This window comes from Trematomus bernacchii, unplaced genomic scaffold (assembly GCF_902827165.1).
Source record: "Trematomus bernacchii unplaced genomic scaffold, fTreBer1.1, whole genome shotgun sequence".
NCBI classification, from domain to species: domain Eukaryota; kingdom Metazoa; phylum Chordata; class Actinopteri; order Perciformes; family Nototheniidae; genus Trematomus; species Trematomus bernacchii.
The window spans coordinates 3,636,519-3,653,370 of record NW_022987771.1 but is presented as its reverse complement, the minus strand read 5'-3'; positions in this window follow the sequence as shown (position 1 = coordinate 3,653,370).

Below are 16,852 nucleotides of genomic sequence, written 5' to 3'. Positions count from 1 at the left end.
CCTTTTTCTTAATGTCTTTCATTTTTGTAAAGCACTTTTGAATGTGTTATATTTGATGAAAACATTTCAATATTAAGAGTACATACTCTTAATATAGTGGGAAAGTGGAAGGTCAATGATATAAATAATATAGAATAGAAAATATCAAGAAGATACTGTAAGTGATCTCTACAATAAAACAGTTTAGTGCCTGATAGGAGGATGTGCAAAACAGACAAACTTATAAGGCTTTATTTAAACATTAAAGAATACTTTAGGTTAAGGTCGTCTTTTAAATAAGAAAAAAGCTTTGGGGGTATCTACAGATATTAAGCCTGACAAAGTACTTAACGTCTAATATATTGCATGGTTTGTTTTGGAACTTGACAATCAACTTTCCTTCAATGTTAACTATGTTGAAGCACTTATTTTAACTGATATTATACATATTAATTATACTCTTATAAGATGTATGTAGATAGTATAAGAAATGTGCAGAATATGTTTAATGGTGGAGGTACACAGATATCGATAGATGTCTTGTGATGCACTGTTGATGAACCTGTGACCCAAGTGTTTCATTCATTGCATAACTACACCGTAGTTGTGTATATGATATGTCAATAAACCTTAGAAAATCTTGAAATCTTGAAAGGGATGTGCAAAATAGCCATTATATACAGTTTTTAATGAACTATTAGTAGAGAATAACGAGTAATGAATATGCTTTAGGGATCTGCAGATACATATTTAGTCTTCTCAAGCACCCACTACCAAATATCTCGCCTGATTGTTGGCTGAATTCACTGAATTTTACTCCGGTGTAACTAAAGTCTGATTTAAGGGTTGTTTATATTTCACATCATTAATCCAAATCTGTAAAGTAACTAAAATAAATGTAGTGGAGTAAAAATACCAGGTTAACCTTAAAGAAAGCCCTCAGGATTATAAAAGACCCCCATCACCCCACAAACTGTTCTGTCTGCTGCCGTCTGGCAGGCGGTACCGCAGCATCCGGACTAAAACCACCAGACTCAGGGACAGTTTCATCCCACAGGCCATAAGACTATTAAACACCTGAACTTAGAAACAACATCCATAACATTCATCTGGCTGCTACTTAGAAATTATTTATCTAATATATCATATTCCAATCACTTGTATATAGACTCTTATTGCACTATTTCACTTTTTACTATTTTACTATTTTTCTTTTTGTATTTACTTGCACTATTTGTTCTGTGTAGCCTATCTGTTTTATTGTGTTGCACTGTTGGAGGAGCCTGTGACCTAAGGGGGGGGTAGGACACGTTCTAAGCACATGGTGTAGTCCTATAGCTGAGGATTCTGGGTAGTGTAGTGCCTTCTGCCATCCACACACTACGAACAAATATTTGTTTCTCCGAATCGAAAGGGGAAAATACAAAAGCATTGCACACAATTTAAACCAATCAATGTTGTGTAATTAACAAGGATAATCTGGTGTTTTTTGAGTTGATGAGTAGTGCAGATATCACTGTAAATAAAATCAATGGACAGTAAGGAGAATACTTACTTCCGGGTGTAAAATGCTCTGTTATCCAATGGGAATGGACGCTCAGCTCTTTGGGTCCGTAATACAATAAAGGGGACTTAATCAAATAGGAATATAATTATCTTTTAAATAACGTTAACTAAAGGGAACAATCTCTTTGACACAGCTGAAGCTCTGGCCTTCCTTAAAAACGAACTAATTTAATAAAAATCACAGTTGTATTACACACAATGCATTGTTTTTTGAGAACAAACATTGGTGAATAATGCACCATAATACATTCTGACGAAAAATAAAAATGATTATGAATACAAATAAAATAAAAGAAGCCTCCTGTGAGTTACTACAAGCTATAAAGTAGATTTTAAAAACGTTTTATAGAATAAAAGCTCACTGCTGGACGTTGTAGAAATGCGTGTGTGCACCACGACAAAGGAGCCTCATTCACTTTACATTGGGGTTGTTTGCGTGGTGCAGACACGTAAATGTAGCAAAGTTCGTGACTCCACCACGCAATGCGGTGTTAAGGAGTCGTGGTGGAGTCACGCATTCTGGTGAGACCAGGTTGCCTGCCACCTAACCTGCTCCGGAGCAGGGGGGTATACTACGAATCTAGTTCAACATATCCTAGATATGTTTTGAGTTATCCGGTTGACTAAATCCAAAAAGAAACCGCTCTCGCTAAACGGTCCTACGACGCTGGCTATCAACTCGATCGCTCAAACCAGCCGTGTCCTATCTAGTTAGGTGCGCGTTCACATGAAAGGGGTTGTATTTGGAGTGTTCGACCAATCACAACCATGGACAAGCCGTGTACTGACAGCGCAGCGCGTCATATATTTCCTGAATGAAAAGTCAACTAATATTAGACAAATATGAAGACGTTAAACTTTAAACATCCATGACTTAAACACTTTATCCAGGATAAAAGCCACATAGTTGCAGCTGCAAGGTGAATACTGCTGGTAAAAAAAAAAGTGTTTGAATACGTTCATTAACAGTTTTATGATATCACTGCTGCCGCGACACGAGTGGATCTGACTTTAATTACATTTGACTCGAGTGTTTCGTCAACTTAATGTGTTGCTTAAAATAATACTTCTGCGTATGTGACACTGTGAGTGTTGCACGCCAGATACGGCTCAAGAAGCTGACTCAGATAAGGAAATATATGATACATTATGATGTGATATGATATGAATGATAATGAGACACATCGAAGTCTGCACTCACAGTGCCGCGGACTGTACTTAATGTTACTTTGATCCGGTTACTTATGTTGTGGCAGATATTTAAGTAAGCTTTCTTAACGCTAATGTTATAATAGTCAGATTGCTCTGAAGATGGGAGGGGATATTCTATTAATTTTCACGTTCACACAGTCGGTGATTTTGGCCGGTCGTCTTTCCTGCAACGGCAGTTTAAACTGTATTTCCTTTCTCCTCCTGTCATATGAATTGATCGCTTTAAACTCCGCACACTGAGCTCTGATTGGTCAGCAGGCAGTGCTTTTATCCTGGAACCTATCCTGCTCCGGAGGATAGCCGTTCAGAATAAGTTATCTAGCCCGCTAAAAAGTGAACCAGCTTCGTAGGACCGGAAACCCCTGAAGTTAGCTTGCTAAACGAAAATCTTGATTCGTAGTATAGCCCCCCTGGTTTGCCGCTCAGCATAAGTTACCATGGAAATCTAGCCTGCTAAAAAGAGAACCAGCGTCGTAGGACCGGAAAGCCCGAGATTTCCCTGAATTTAGCCGGCTAAGCGAAAATCCAGCTTCGTAGTACAGGCCTCTGGTCTGACTTCTTCAACCCATTGTAGCCCAATAATTGCTGCGAGTATTTCTGCTGTATAAACTGATAAGTTATTTGACACTCGTTTTGAGATTGATATTTTGAATTCTGGGATATACACACCTATCCCCACGCATTCTTGCATCTTCGATCCATCTGTGTACATGTTGAGGTAATTGTAATACTTTTTGTTCAGGTACATACTCGTTTTAATTCCCACTTCATTTATTTGCCACTCTTTTTTCCTTTCTATGATACTATCTATATTAGCTTCTGGGAAAAGCCATGGGGGAACACTGCTAAATGGGCTTGCTTTGGCAAACTTTATGGTCTCCACTCCATATGCCCTCGTTCTCTCCTTACTTGTCCAGCCAAACCCACGCCCCCGGAACTTTGTATATTCCCAGCAATCCTGTAGTATTCTGTTTGTGATATTTTCCTCTCCACTTCCTTATAGCCTGACCCAGTATGACAGAGCAAGTTTCTCTCTTCTGATCTTTTTTATTTTTTATTTAACCTTTATTTAACCAGATAAAAACATTGAGATAAAATCTCATTTTCAATGCTGACCTGGCCAAGAAGGCAGCAACGTTACACATAACACATAACACAAACATATAAAATACAGAGAACATAACAAAGAAAACAAAAGAGGAAAAAGCAGTCACTACATTGTGCACATTAGGACAATAAAAAAAGTACACTACTTGTTACTGCAAGAGCAGCTGGTGGTGAGGACTTCAGACAACTTCAATTTAAAAACATGCTATAGAGACAAGTGCCCTCAGTTTGAGGCGTGATTGAAGGTCATTCCAAGACCAAGGACCATAATAAGAAAGACTCCTTTTTCCAGCCTCAGTCCGTACAGTAGGTACCTGGAACCGTATCCAGGCACTGGATCTGAGGTTGTAAGAGTCACAAACTGGGGCAAATCTGACACATATGTAGAGTGGAAGCTTACCTAAAATGGCTTTATACATTAATAAAAACCAGTGCTGCATCCTACGCATAGTAAGTGAGGACCATCCAGTTAGGCTATACAGTGTGCAATGATCTCCAGAGGTGTCTCTCCTGTATGGGCTTAGATATGTCTCATAATTATTTGTGTGAACATAAAAATAATTTGTGTGTAAATATGTGATTTGTAAATGTAAAACACCATCCACAAATGCATTTAAAAGATTTGCAAACTCACAAATAAATGTGCAAATGTAAAACGGATCTGCAAATACTCAAAATATTTTTACAAATAAAAAAAAGATCTTTGAATATTTCTTTAACATTTACAACTTTCGATCAGGCATTTGTAAATCCATTTTGTATTTGTCGACCAAAAATGTGCTTGTGGATCTCACATTTCTGCTTGTGGATTTCAAATCTCTGCTCGTGGATTTCAAATCTCTGCTTGTGGATCGTCTTTTTACACACACAGAGTTTTGAGACAAACTTTCCGCCGGTCTCGGCTAAAATCTACTCGTGTCACTCGGTTATTTTCATAAACCACGTGATGGTCTGCTGATGACGGAATTTCCGCATGGTTTTCAAAGTAAGAGCAAATAGCAAGAGAACAAATAGGTTTGTTTAATGCGCTGTTTTTTTAATTAACAGCGGAACGTTAGATGCATTCTTTATCACCATCATCATCATGTTATAGTGATACAGTTAGTTTGTGTTTATTGGTTCAACTTTCTTCATTGTTTTTTGTGTATTCAGTCAAGCGGGTCAAAGTTACAAAGCACTTCACATCTTATTAATCGGCCTAGTTTTACCTTACCAGTGAAGTGGCAAGGTAATCTGTAGAAAAGCACCGTATTTAGGTCAGCCGATAGTAAGGCTACATTAAATGTTATAATATTCATCGTGTCCTTTCTACTGTATATGCATATATTCCTGTGTCTATTGCTTTCATTTGTATTTAATGTTATTATGTTTATACTTGTTTCCACACATTTCACAATTTGGGATGAATGAAGTATCTATCTATCTATCTATCTATCTATCTATCTATCTATCTATCTATCTATCTATCTATCTATCTATCTATCTATATCTATATCTATATATATATATATATATATATATATATATATATATATATATATATATCCATCTATCTATCTATCTATCTTTCTATCTATATATATATATATCCATCTATCTGTAGTGAAAACTGCAGTCATTAAACCGCTCTTAAAAAAGAATAATCTAGATGCTTCAGTAATGAACAATTACAGGCCCATATCAAACCTGCCATTTCTAGGTAAAATCATTGAAAAAGTAGTTTTTCAACAGTTGAGTAACTTCTTGCATTTAAATAACTCTTTGGATGTGTTCCAGTCAGGATTTCGTCCAAACCACAGCACTGAGACTGCTCTTGTAAAGGTCTTCAATGACATCCACTTAAACACAGACAGTGGCAGAACTTCAGTGTTAGTATTATTAGATCTCAGTGCTGCGTTTGACACTGTTGACCACAACATATTACTAGACCGACTAGAAAACTGGGTGGGACTTTCGGCAACAGTTCTAAATTGGTTTGAGTCCTACTTAAAGGACAGAAAAAACTTTGTTTCTATAGGTAAATACACATCTGAGTTGACAAATATGACATGTGGGGTACCTCAAGGCTCCATCTTGGGGCCTCTTCTCTTTAACATCTACATGCTGCCACTGGCTCAGATAATGAAAAACAACAAAATAAGTTACCATAGCTATGCGGATGACACACACATTTACGTAACAATTTCACCAGGAGATTATGCTCCAATTCAAACACTGAGTAAGTGCATTGAACAAATCAATGACTGGATGTGTCAGAACTTTCTCCAATTAAACAAAGATAAAACTGAGGTAATGGTTTTTGGAGCCAAGGCAGAACGTATAAAAGTTAGCGCTGAGCTTCAGTCTGCAATGTTCAAAACAACAGATAAAGCCAGAAATCTAGGTGTAGTCATGGACTCTGACCTGAGTTTCAACAGTCACATTAAAACAGTTACTAAATCAGCCTACTATCACCTAAAGAACATATATAGGATTAAAAGACTAATGTCACAGCAGGATTTGGAAAAACTTGTCCAGGATTTGGAAAAACTTGTCCATGCTTTTATCTTCAGTAGACTCAACTACTGCAATGGTGTCTTTACAGGTCTCACTAAAAAATCTATTAGAAAGCTGCAGCTAATTCAGAACGCCGCTGCTCGAGTCCTCACTAACACTAAGAAAGTGGATCACATCACTCCTGTTCTGAAGTCCTTACACTGGCTTCCTGTGTGTCAAAGAATAGATTTCAAAATATTGTTGCTTGTTTATAAAGCTTTGAATGGTTTAGGCCCAAAATACATGTCTGACCTACTGCTAAATTATGAACCATCCAGAACTCTCAGGTCTTCAGGGACTGGTCAGCTTTCTGTCCCCAGAGTCAGAACTAAACATGGTAAAGCAGCATTCAGTTATTATGCTCCAAATATCTGGAACAAACTCCCAGAAACCTGCAGGTCCGCTGCAACTCTTACTACTTTTAAATCCAGGCTGAAGACTTTTCTTTTTGCCGCTGCTTTTAATTGAACTATTCACATCTTAAACTGCACTGTAACTTTTATCCATGTATTTTTTCTTTTAATGTTTATTTTATTATCTTTTCTTTTTAATGACTGATTTTAAATGCCATTTTCTTAATGTCTTCCATTTTTGTAAAGCACTTTGAATTGCCTTGTGTTGAAAGGTGCTATATAAATAAACTTGCCTTGCCTTGCCTTGCCTTGCCTATCTATCCGTCTACCTACCTACCTACCTACCTACCTACCTACCTACCTACCTACCTACCTACCTACCTACCTACCTACCTACCTACCTACCTACCTACCTACCTACCTACCTACCTACCTACCTACCTACCTACCTACCTACCTACCTACCTACCTACCTACCTACAACATGGGCGGCGCCAGAGATATTCTGTTGGGGGTGCTGTGGGGTAGCTTGCCGCTTCATAGAGGTTGCTCAAACATGTAGGGTTTCCCATTAATGTAGCTATGGGCTACAGTGAAATGTTCTACTGCAACACTCCCCACACGCACATACAGTACACCCGCGACTGTTACAATGAAGGCTCGATAATCAGCTCACGGCATATAGGAAGGGTAAGTGCTATTTTTGTATAAGGACCATCCTCCTTTAATTATTGAAGTTAAATGCATCAATATGGTGCACTTTAAGAGCAAAATTAAGAGATCTATGGATACATCTCTCAACACCCATATGAAAGAGAACTGTAAACAGATGTAATTTTTCTTTATGGATATTTAACTAATCACTCCCCTTTTAAACTGTATTCTTGTTTTACTGTCATATAGTATTTCATACCTGTTTTTCATGTATTCTCTTATTGTTTTATAGCCTAACTATAATGATCATATGAAGGTGTGCCTCGGAAATACTTGTTTTCATAAATGGTGATCAAACTGTTTTGAGCAACCCACTCTCTTCAGTCTGCGTACAAATGACACGACTTTACACATTGGAAATGTGTGCAATAGATACGCAGAAGTCCGATTTTGCGTGCATATGATACGCTAACCATTCCCATTGAGATCTGAGGCCGAGTTTTGCGTGCATATGATACGCCACATTAACCCACTCTCTTCAGTATCTCAACTACGTTTATTTTCTACATATCTTCTAGAAACATATTTTTTCCCATGTTACATTTGTTATGGACGTATCTACATATCTTTGCCATTTAGGCCCCGGCCCCACGGGAACGCATACGGCAAAACACATAGGATTAACGCAAACGCAATCGCCAAAAAGCTTCCGTCCACACGCAATATACACCGGATAGTGTCTTGCCACACGAGACAGCTCCGTTTAGATCCAACCGCTGGAAAAGCTGCAGCACATATGCCGAGCCTGTACGTGGCGCTGTAACTTCCTCCACAAAAGCAGCAACTTCCTCCACAAAAGCAGCGAAGAAGAATGGTTGTCATGGCTGCACTTCTGTTTATTCTCCTTGGTGGGGGCCGAGGGAACCGGGCAGAGTTTTTCGCCGGTCAACGTGTGTTAAAGTTTAAATCTTCCGGACAAAATTATAAAAGTGCCGGTCAAAGGTCTTCTTTGTTATTTATTGAGCTTTAAAACAAATGAATAACGACTCTATATAATGATATATAATAATAAAATTGCCTGTCTCTTTTTCCTCTCTTCTGACAGCGTCAGTGTCTGTCTCATGCAGCAGCTGATCCAGTAAGTAAACCCGACAGTACAAATAAACATATTTATAACTAGTTTAGGTAGTTTGAGAGGTAATTAAAATAGCTAAGGGTGATGATCTGACTTGAAGTGTGTGTTTTGCTCCCGCTGCATCACAGCGGGAGGAGCTGCGTGTCTCCGTCCTGTCAGATTAGACTTCACTCGCGTTTATGTCCATATCGAGATAAAGATAAATAATCTGAATTCAGTGTGCAGTGTACTTTTGCGGGGGTGAGCAGCAGAGGTGGGGAGAGGCGGGGCTATTGCATCGTCATTATCAGAAAAGGATGACCGTATAGGCCACCACACGGCCCCGTTGGACCCCCCAGAGCGCTCCGTTCCCAGATCTATCCACCTTTGGACCCGTTGTCGTTTGCAGGGTCCGTTTCTACCGTTCCGTTACGGTGTCGTGTAGCAAAAAGGGCTATACGCAAGAGAAATATGCGGATACAACCTGCTTTCGTTCCCGTGGGGCCTGGGCCTTATTAGCCGCGTTCACACCGGAGTACTTTTCACTGTACTTTCCGCGTTTAGTTCCGTTAGTACCAGTTCACACCAAAAAGAGTACTTAATCTCGGGAACTTTTACCCCCATTTTTAGTGCCCGCTGAGAGATTGTACTTTCCTGTGGGAAAAAAGTGCCCCAGTGCTGATTGGCTGGGCGAATTGCAAACCACGCCCCGTACAACTGTGAAAATGTTGTGTAGAGCCGCCATTGTTTTTCCTCGCTACAAAAACCCAGCGCACCGACGGAGAGTAGTTTGTTTTTGAAAGCAGTTATGGCAAGCATCAAGAAATCATCGGAGCGGTGGAGTGATGACGAGGTGTCGGCACTTCTGGAGATCTACGCCGAGGACGCGACCCAGGGAATGCTACTGAAGCCAGTTCAGTAGCTTTCACTCGACCTGGGAATCGTGCACAGCCCCACGGCATACCGGCTAAAAATAAATAAACTCAGGCAGGACTACAAACGGCGGATTCAGTGGCCAACGATGACGACCACGACGAAGGTAAAATCAACTACATGCACTGGGGTTTTAATCTGCACAATAATGGTCTCAGATGTACTTTTATTTGCTCAGTAGATCAAGCTAGCCATGCTAGGCTGAAATGGCTAACACCGGCCCCGAGCTAGCTACATCTAGCTAGCTAGATATTCTCGGCCGCTATGAAAACGTTTTGACTTGTGAATAACTGTGCAGTGTTTCTGTAATTTGCTTCACTAACTCATGGCACTAATCGTCTGTTTCAGGCGAGGATGGACAACTCTCGGGATTGGAAACAAGCGAGCTTTGCATTCTAGATCACAGCGCTTGGTCGTCCCCCTTACCAGCAACCAAACGCAAAGGTACACACACTGTAACTTTGTCTTGAAAGAACGTTACGCATCGAACTGATGTTCACAATCATGTTTATTTCCTTCTTGGTACAATTATGAAACAGCGTGAAAACGTATTCGCCTAGACCGGCATTTACAAATGTTCGCGCCTTTTTACTCTCTCACAAACATTGTAAACATCCGGGCTAGAGGTCACATGACTTCCGGTAAGAAAACTTGCCTCAACAACATTAAACAAAGTTCAAGCATACATGAAGCACTCTTCAAAAATACAAAACAATAAAGAAGGGCACTTTGAGCGGCAGCTACACACACACACACACACACACACACACTAGTATGTTGTAAAACTACATGGTGACTAAACAGATCTTGTATCTTGCTTATTTTCCCCTCTTAGGAAAGCGGACACGGGATGCAAATTTCTTTGACACCGTCCAGGCGTTGGAGGACCGGCGTGCCGTGGTGAAAGAGTCGATGCACGGGGATCAGATGGTGCTGTTCACCAAGGCCCAGGAAACAGAGGACAAGATGCTCACCAGTTCATTTTATATTATTGTTATTACTGTTATTATATAGTCTTGATACAACTGACACTTTATTTTATATTGATAATGTTAATTTACATGTACAACTTCTATTTTAAATTTTACATTAAAAATTTGAACTTCTATTTACTGTTAAACAGATCCTGTATCTTGCTTATTTCTCCTGACACTTTATCTTTAGTGACCTGTGTAGCATCCTATACATCACATGTAAGTGATTATTCTGATACGATCATGTTTCATCGGTTATAAACTGGCAAAGCTTTATTTGTCATTTATTTATCATCAATGTTGCAACCTTGTGGAGGAATGGCAGGGGCACATACACAAATATGATAATTTATATCATTTTAATTATTATTTGACCTAAAACTAAATGTTTTTATGATTGTCCTCTGAGGAGGACATGGGGATTTGCAAACCTTTAATTCCCCCCCCCCCATTTTACACAACACAAAATGGAGTCCACTATGGGCCGAAACTAAGATGTAGGTTTCCATAGTGTTTATGGCAGACGGATGCAGTGGGTCTCAGGAAGATATATAATAAATAATAAAGGTGGGTTTGCTGCTGAGCCTATTTACTGTGCATACAACACACCTGGCACAGTTTATTGTTATTATATTGCCACACTGTACACTATTGTAATGTTGCCTGTCTTGACTGGAAAATAAAAGAGAGAAACAAAAGCACTGTACAAAAGATCAGCTTTATTGTCAAAATGTTTACAATGTACAATTTACACGCTGTTCAGATGCCTCATAAGGGCTGTGCGCGTGTCTTGCCCCCCCAGCCTCGGCAATGGCTGGCCCATCAAGCTGGGTCGCCGGTAAGGCAGTCCATTCGTCCCTGTACTCATCATTACTTTCACAAAGGTTATGTAATAACATGCTGCCACCTGGATTTTGATCTTGTCCATCTTGCAGTCGTTTCTTTTCATCACGCACCGCCACCTGCCCTTCAGTCTGCCAAAAGCGTTCTCCACCACCACTCGTGCACGGCTTGTTTTGTTATTGTACGCAAGTTGCTCAGGCTGCATTAACTCAGTTACAAAGCTGTATAACATGAGCACAAACAGCACAACTTCAGTCGACTCCATCTCCATCATGTCTGAGGTCGGAAGGTAAACAACAGACGCCTAATGTACAGCGAGTGGGTGGGCGTCGCAGTATACACGGGAAGTTTTTCTTCTTCTTCTCTTGTTTTGTAGCGGATTGCAAACAACTTTAAGGTGCATACCGCCACCTACTGTACTCGCCGTGAAGTGGTTTGTGGCCTGCCAGTAAAGCCAAAGCAGAAGAAGAAGAAGTGACGTCAGCGGCTCATTTGCGTAATCATCCCTCAGGGAAAAGTACTCCGGTGTGAACGCGATCTGTACTAAGTGCCCTGGGGTAAAAAGCGCCGGGGCTCTGAGTGCCGGAACTAAGTACAGGAAAGTACTTGGTGTGAACGCGGCTATTGTCTTGCTTATAATAATGATAATTACGGTGGCCCGGAAGTGCAAGACACCACAGCATTTCACAAAACGCTGCAGCATTTCACAAAACGCCGCAGCATTTCAGAAAACACAACAGCATTTCACAAAACACAACAGCATTTCACAAAACGCCGCAGCATTTCAGAAAACGCCGCAGCATTTCACAAAACACAACAGCATTTCAGAAAACACCACAGCATTTCACATTGGACGGAAAGGGTATTCCTTTAGGGAGAACACTTCTTGTTTGTGATTGGACAGAGCCAGCCAGAGAAGCACTGCTGTGATTGGTTGTTTTTGCTGCCAGTCAAGAAATGACGCTTCTGGGGCCTCATTTATAACGCCTTGCGTAGGATTGACGTAGGAAGGTTGCTTACGTAGTACAAAGCACAAAAATAGGTACATACATTTTCCGCCATTTTCCGATTCACAAAACATTGCGTACCGGCGAGGGAAGTGCGTACGGCACTCCGTACGCCTGTTTCCCTTGATAAATCACAATCGACTCGTAACGCCCATATTTGCCTATACATAGTCAAAGAAACGCCCATTCATTCATTCATTTTGACTGACTGCATGAAGAAGATCGCAGGAAATTACGATAGAACAGCTAAAAAAGACATCTCACACCGTGTCAGATTTTGGTTATTGTGGGGAGGTCGAGATAAATCATATTGTTTGGTGGATGCAGTTTGAACCAGAGTAGCAGCATGGAGGTCGGATCGTCACCAAAATAAATAAATAAGTGGTCCGAAAAAAGTTAATGACAAAACAAATACACATAACCTTCCTCAGGCAGTGTGTTTGTCCCGGGGACAGGAGACACCCCCTTGATGAGAAACTGTAAGAAATGATCGGGGAATCCCTCCGGAGTGGAGTCATGACGACTGGATCTGAATTATTTTTGTTGTATTTGGTGGTTTGTGTTCCAGCTTTCGATCAGCAACTATATATCCATAATCCACCAGTTAAAGGAAATACAACTAATGTGTTATGTTATATTAGCTGTACAATTTACCACATATGGTGTTCTTAGTTTCCATACCTCCTGTGTTTTACGAGCGACTTATCAAGTCTTGGCAAACGGCATAAAACACGATTAAACGTGATAGTATATAAAACCATGCTCGTATCTACAACCTATAGAAATGCAAAACGACGTCAGTTTAGACGTAATTCTGTCCTCCTGCTTACCGCATCATTTATGAGAAAACATTTCAAAACATTAACACAACATATTTCTCAAAGTTATGTTTTTGTGTGCACTGAGGAGTCTCAAACAGCCGTTTGTTTAATCATTTTAAGATTGGCTTTAATCAATGTTTGAAAATGAATTCTTCATATATGATAAATGAGAGGTAACATTTGATTTATGGTATTATTTCCACATATTTCTCTCCGTTCTTCCTTCTGCCAACGGTGTCGCAGTTTCTCGTCTCTCCCGTTTGTGTGCTTAGTGCGTACGCATGGGTTAGAGTTTGCGTGGAGGACCGCACATTTTCCCGTCAAGTTAGTATTTTATAAATCGCAAACATTGCGTAGAAACTGGCGTACGCCATTTTTTGAGCGTATATCCCTTTATAAATGAGGCCCCTGGTCAGCACCCGACAGCGCAACATGTCCCAACACATCAACCGTTAGCTGTTAGCACACACTCAGAGCTCACAGCTCCTCATATCTGTTCAGAAACTGGACAAAAGTTAAACAAGTACAAACAACAGACTGTCTATGTCATGGTGAATACAGTCGCTGCTTTATTTATGTCTGTATGACGCTGTTCTGAGTGTGGACGGAGCAGCTACAGGTTAGTTTAGCCTGATCGATCCGCCCCCTCTCCAGCACGTCTTGTTTGAATGACAGGAGTAAACACTGACAGCTGCGGTGAAACTCGACAACAAAATGAACATATTGACCGTGATTTAATTGTAATACACGTTTCAAAGTGATGCCGAAGTAACTACATACTGATACCGGTTAGTAAAAACCATGAATTAATGCTTTGACAAGTCTGCAGACAAGACGGCAGGCGAAAAGCTTTTAAAATGCGTGTTTTCTGAATGGAAGCTGTAGCTGCTCCGTCCACACTCACAACAACGTCATATAGACATAAATAAAGCAGCGACTGTATTCGCCATGACGTATACAGTCTATGGTTTGTACTTGTTTAACTTTTGTCCCGTTTCTGAACAGATATGAGGAGCTGTGAGCTCTGAGTGTGTGCTAACAGCTAACGGCTGATGTGTTGAGACATATAGCTGTTAGCACACACTCAGAGCTCACAGCTCCTCATATCTGTTCAGAAACTGGACAAAAGTTAAACATGTACAAACCACAGACTGTCTATGGGCCGTTCTCATTTCATCAAATCCCCCTCCTCGACTCCTCGGTCCTCCGGTAGTGACCCAGAAATGAATTTTAGCGCGCCATGTTGAAGGACATCTAATTTCTCTAAATGCACATCGAGGACCGAGCATCGAGCGTCGAGGAGGCTATCTGGAGGAGCTATAACCGAGGATACACTGATGGGTCCTCCACGGCTCCTTCGTGGATGCATTTCCGGCAACAGAGATGTTTCAAAGAGTCGTGACGCACGGCCGGACTTATCTCAGCCAATGACAGCTCTGCATGCATCCCCTGGATATTATTTTATTAACTGCTTTCATCGCGACGCGATGTTTACAGAGAGAACAGCTGTGAGGTCCGGGCAGAAAGCAGAGCAGTGTGTATAATATATCACTCAGTATAACAGGCCTACTCTCTTTATTTGCTTTAGTTTAGTAGATATCTACAAACAAAGACTCGATATTTTTCTAAAACCATTTAGTGCTTCACATAATAAAATACACAACGGCTGTAGCCTGATGATATGCTTTAGGAGCTGTAGGTGCGTGTGTGTGGTGTAGGTGTGTTGATTGATTGATTGAAAAGTTTATTAACAGCTTGTATATTGGGTACAGTACAGTACAGCTCAAAACATACAATTGTTAAGGGGATGCAGACCAGAGAAAGACTTTCGTCTTGTTTACATCAGGGTCCTCCATTTCCAATTCATCATATCATTTAAGACATATAAGACATTTGACATACAGATGGCTTATTTACAATTTACATACAGTTGTTTTTTTACATACAGATGGCTTATTTACAATTTTCATTTTAGATTTCGTTCTAATACATCCTAACCGGACATTTAAGACATACCAAGTCTACAGATATACAGTTAGTAACAGAGTCTAAAATGCGAGTATATACATAGATGGGGGGGGGAAGCTGTCCATTGTACGACAGGTTGAGATTTGTACCATTACCGGGGCCAGTTTTGCAATGCTCTCCCTCGAAGGTGCTCTTTAAGAGAGGTTTTGAAGGTAAGTATATTTTTACTTTCCTTTACAGTTGTGGGAAGAGCGTTCCACCTTGATGTGGCATAATTGCGAAACGTGTATTCCCCATTTTTTGTGCCAAATCTGGGTTTTACATGATTTGTGGAGCTCCCTCTGGTGTTATGATCATGGTATTCCTTGACCTTTGGGAAGAATTTTGACATGTACATGGGTACCATAGAGGTGTAGTGGATCTTGTAGACCAGGCCCATTGCAAGTAGCTGTACTCTGTCGTCTACTCTAAGCCATCCTAGGTTGTCAAAGTGGGCAGAGGTGAGGTGGGTTCTAGATGGAAGGTCAAGCAGTAGTCTGACCAGTTTATTTTGCGATGTTTGAAGTTTTTTTTTTAGCGCCTTGGAGGTGCTATGGTACCATGACGTGCAAGCATAGTCATAGTACCCTTGAATGAGTGCTCCTGCCAGAGTTTTCAGGGTGCTTTTGTTTACCATAGAGGAGATCCGGTATAGGAATCTAGTTCTTTGATTGACCTTTTTTATTACATTGGATGCCATTTTGTCACAGGAGAGGTTTGCCTCAAGAATAGATCCTAGGTATGTAATTTCCTTCTTACTAGTGACAATAATGTCACCCACTGCAACTGAGAAGTCGTCGGATTTGCTGAGATTATGTTTCGAACCGAAGAGAATGGACTCTGTTTTACCCAGGTGTAATGATAATTTATTATCGGCGAGCCAGGTGCAGATTCTGCCGAGCTCGGAGCTGAGTGTTTTTTCAACCTGCAATCTGCTCCTGTCAGAGACCAGCAGGGCGAACAGGAACAAGTTGCAGTCACATGCTGATGACATGTCATTTGCATAAATTAGGAACAGTAACGGACCTAATATGCTTCCTTGTGGAACACCACAGCTCACTGGGAGGGGGGGGGGAAAGAGTACCGTTTACCTCCACCATCTGTTCTCTCCCCTCCAGGTAGGATTGCATCCAGCTCACCGATAGTTTATCAAAACCAATTGCTTTTAGCTTGTCAATCAGAATGGGGTGATTGACAGTGTCGAAAGCCTTTTGTAGGTCCAGCATCACCATGCCGCAGTATTTACCCTCGTCCACCTCTTGTTTGATGTGGTCGTTCAAATAAAGAAGGCATGTGTCAGTGGAGTGGGATGTTCTAAAGCCAGATTGAAATTCATAGATTAGTTTATTTTCCGCAAGGTACTTTTCGACCTGTTCATATACTATTTTTTCCATGACTTTCGAGATGGAGGTAAGTATAGAAACAGGGCGGTAGTTGCCTGGGTCCAATTTGCTGCCCTTTTTGTGCAAGGGGGTTACTCTTGCAATTTTGAAGTCTTTGGGTACTTTTCCCTGTTTTATGGAGAGGTTAATTATGTGAGCTATGACTGGTGAGATGGCGGTTGCTGTGTCTCTGAGGAATTTGGAGGGGATATTGTCGTGGCCAGTGGCCTTGTTAGGTTTGAGGGCGGTCAGTTTAATGAGTACCTCTGCTGTTGTTACCCTTGCTAGACTGAAATCATCTTTGCGTACCCCTAGGTTTTTGTAGTAGGTCATGATGTGATCTACTCCAAAAAGCCCTGAGTGGG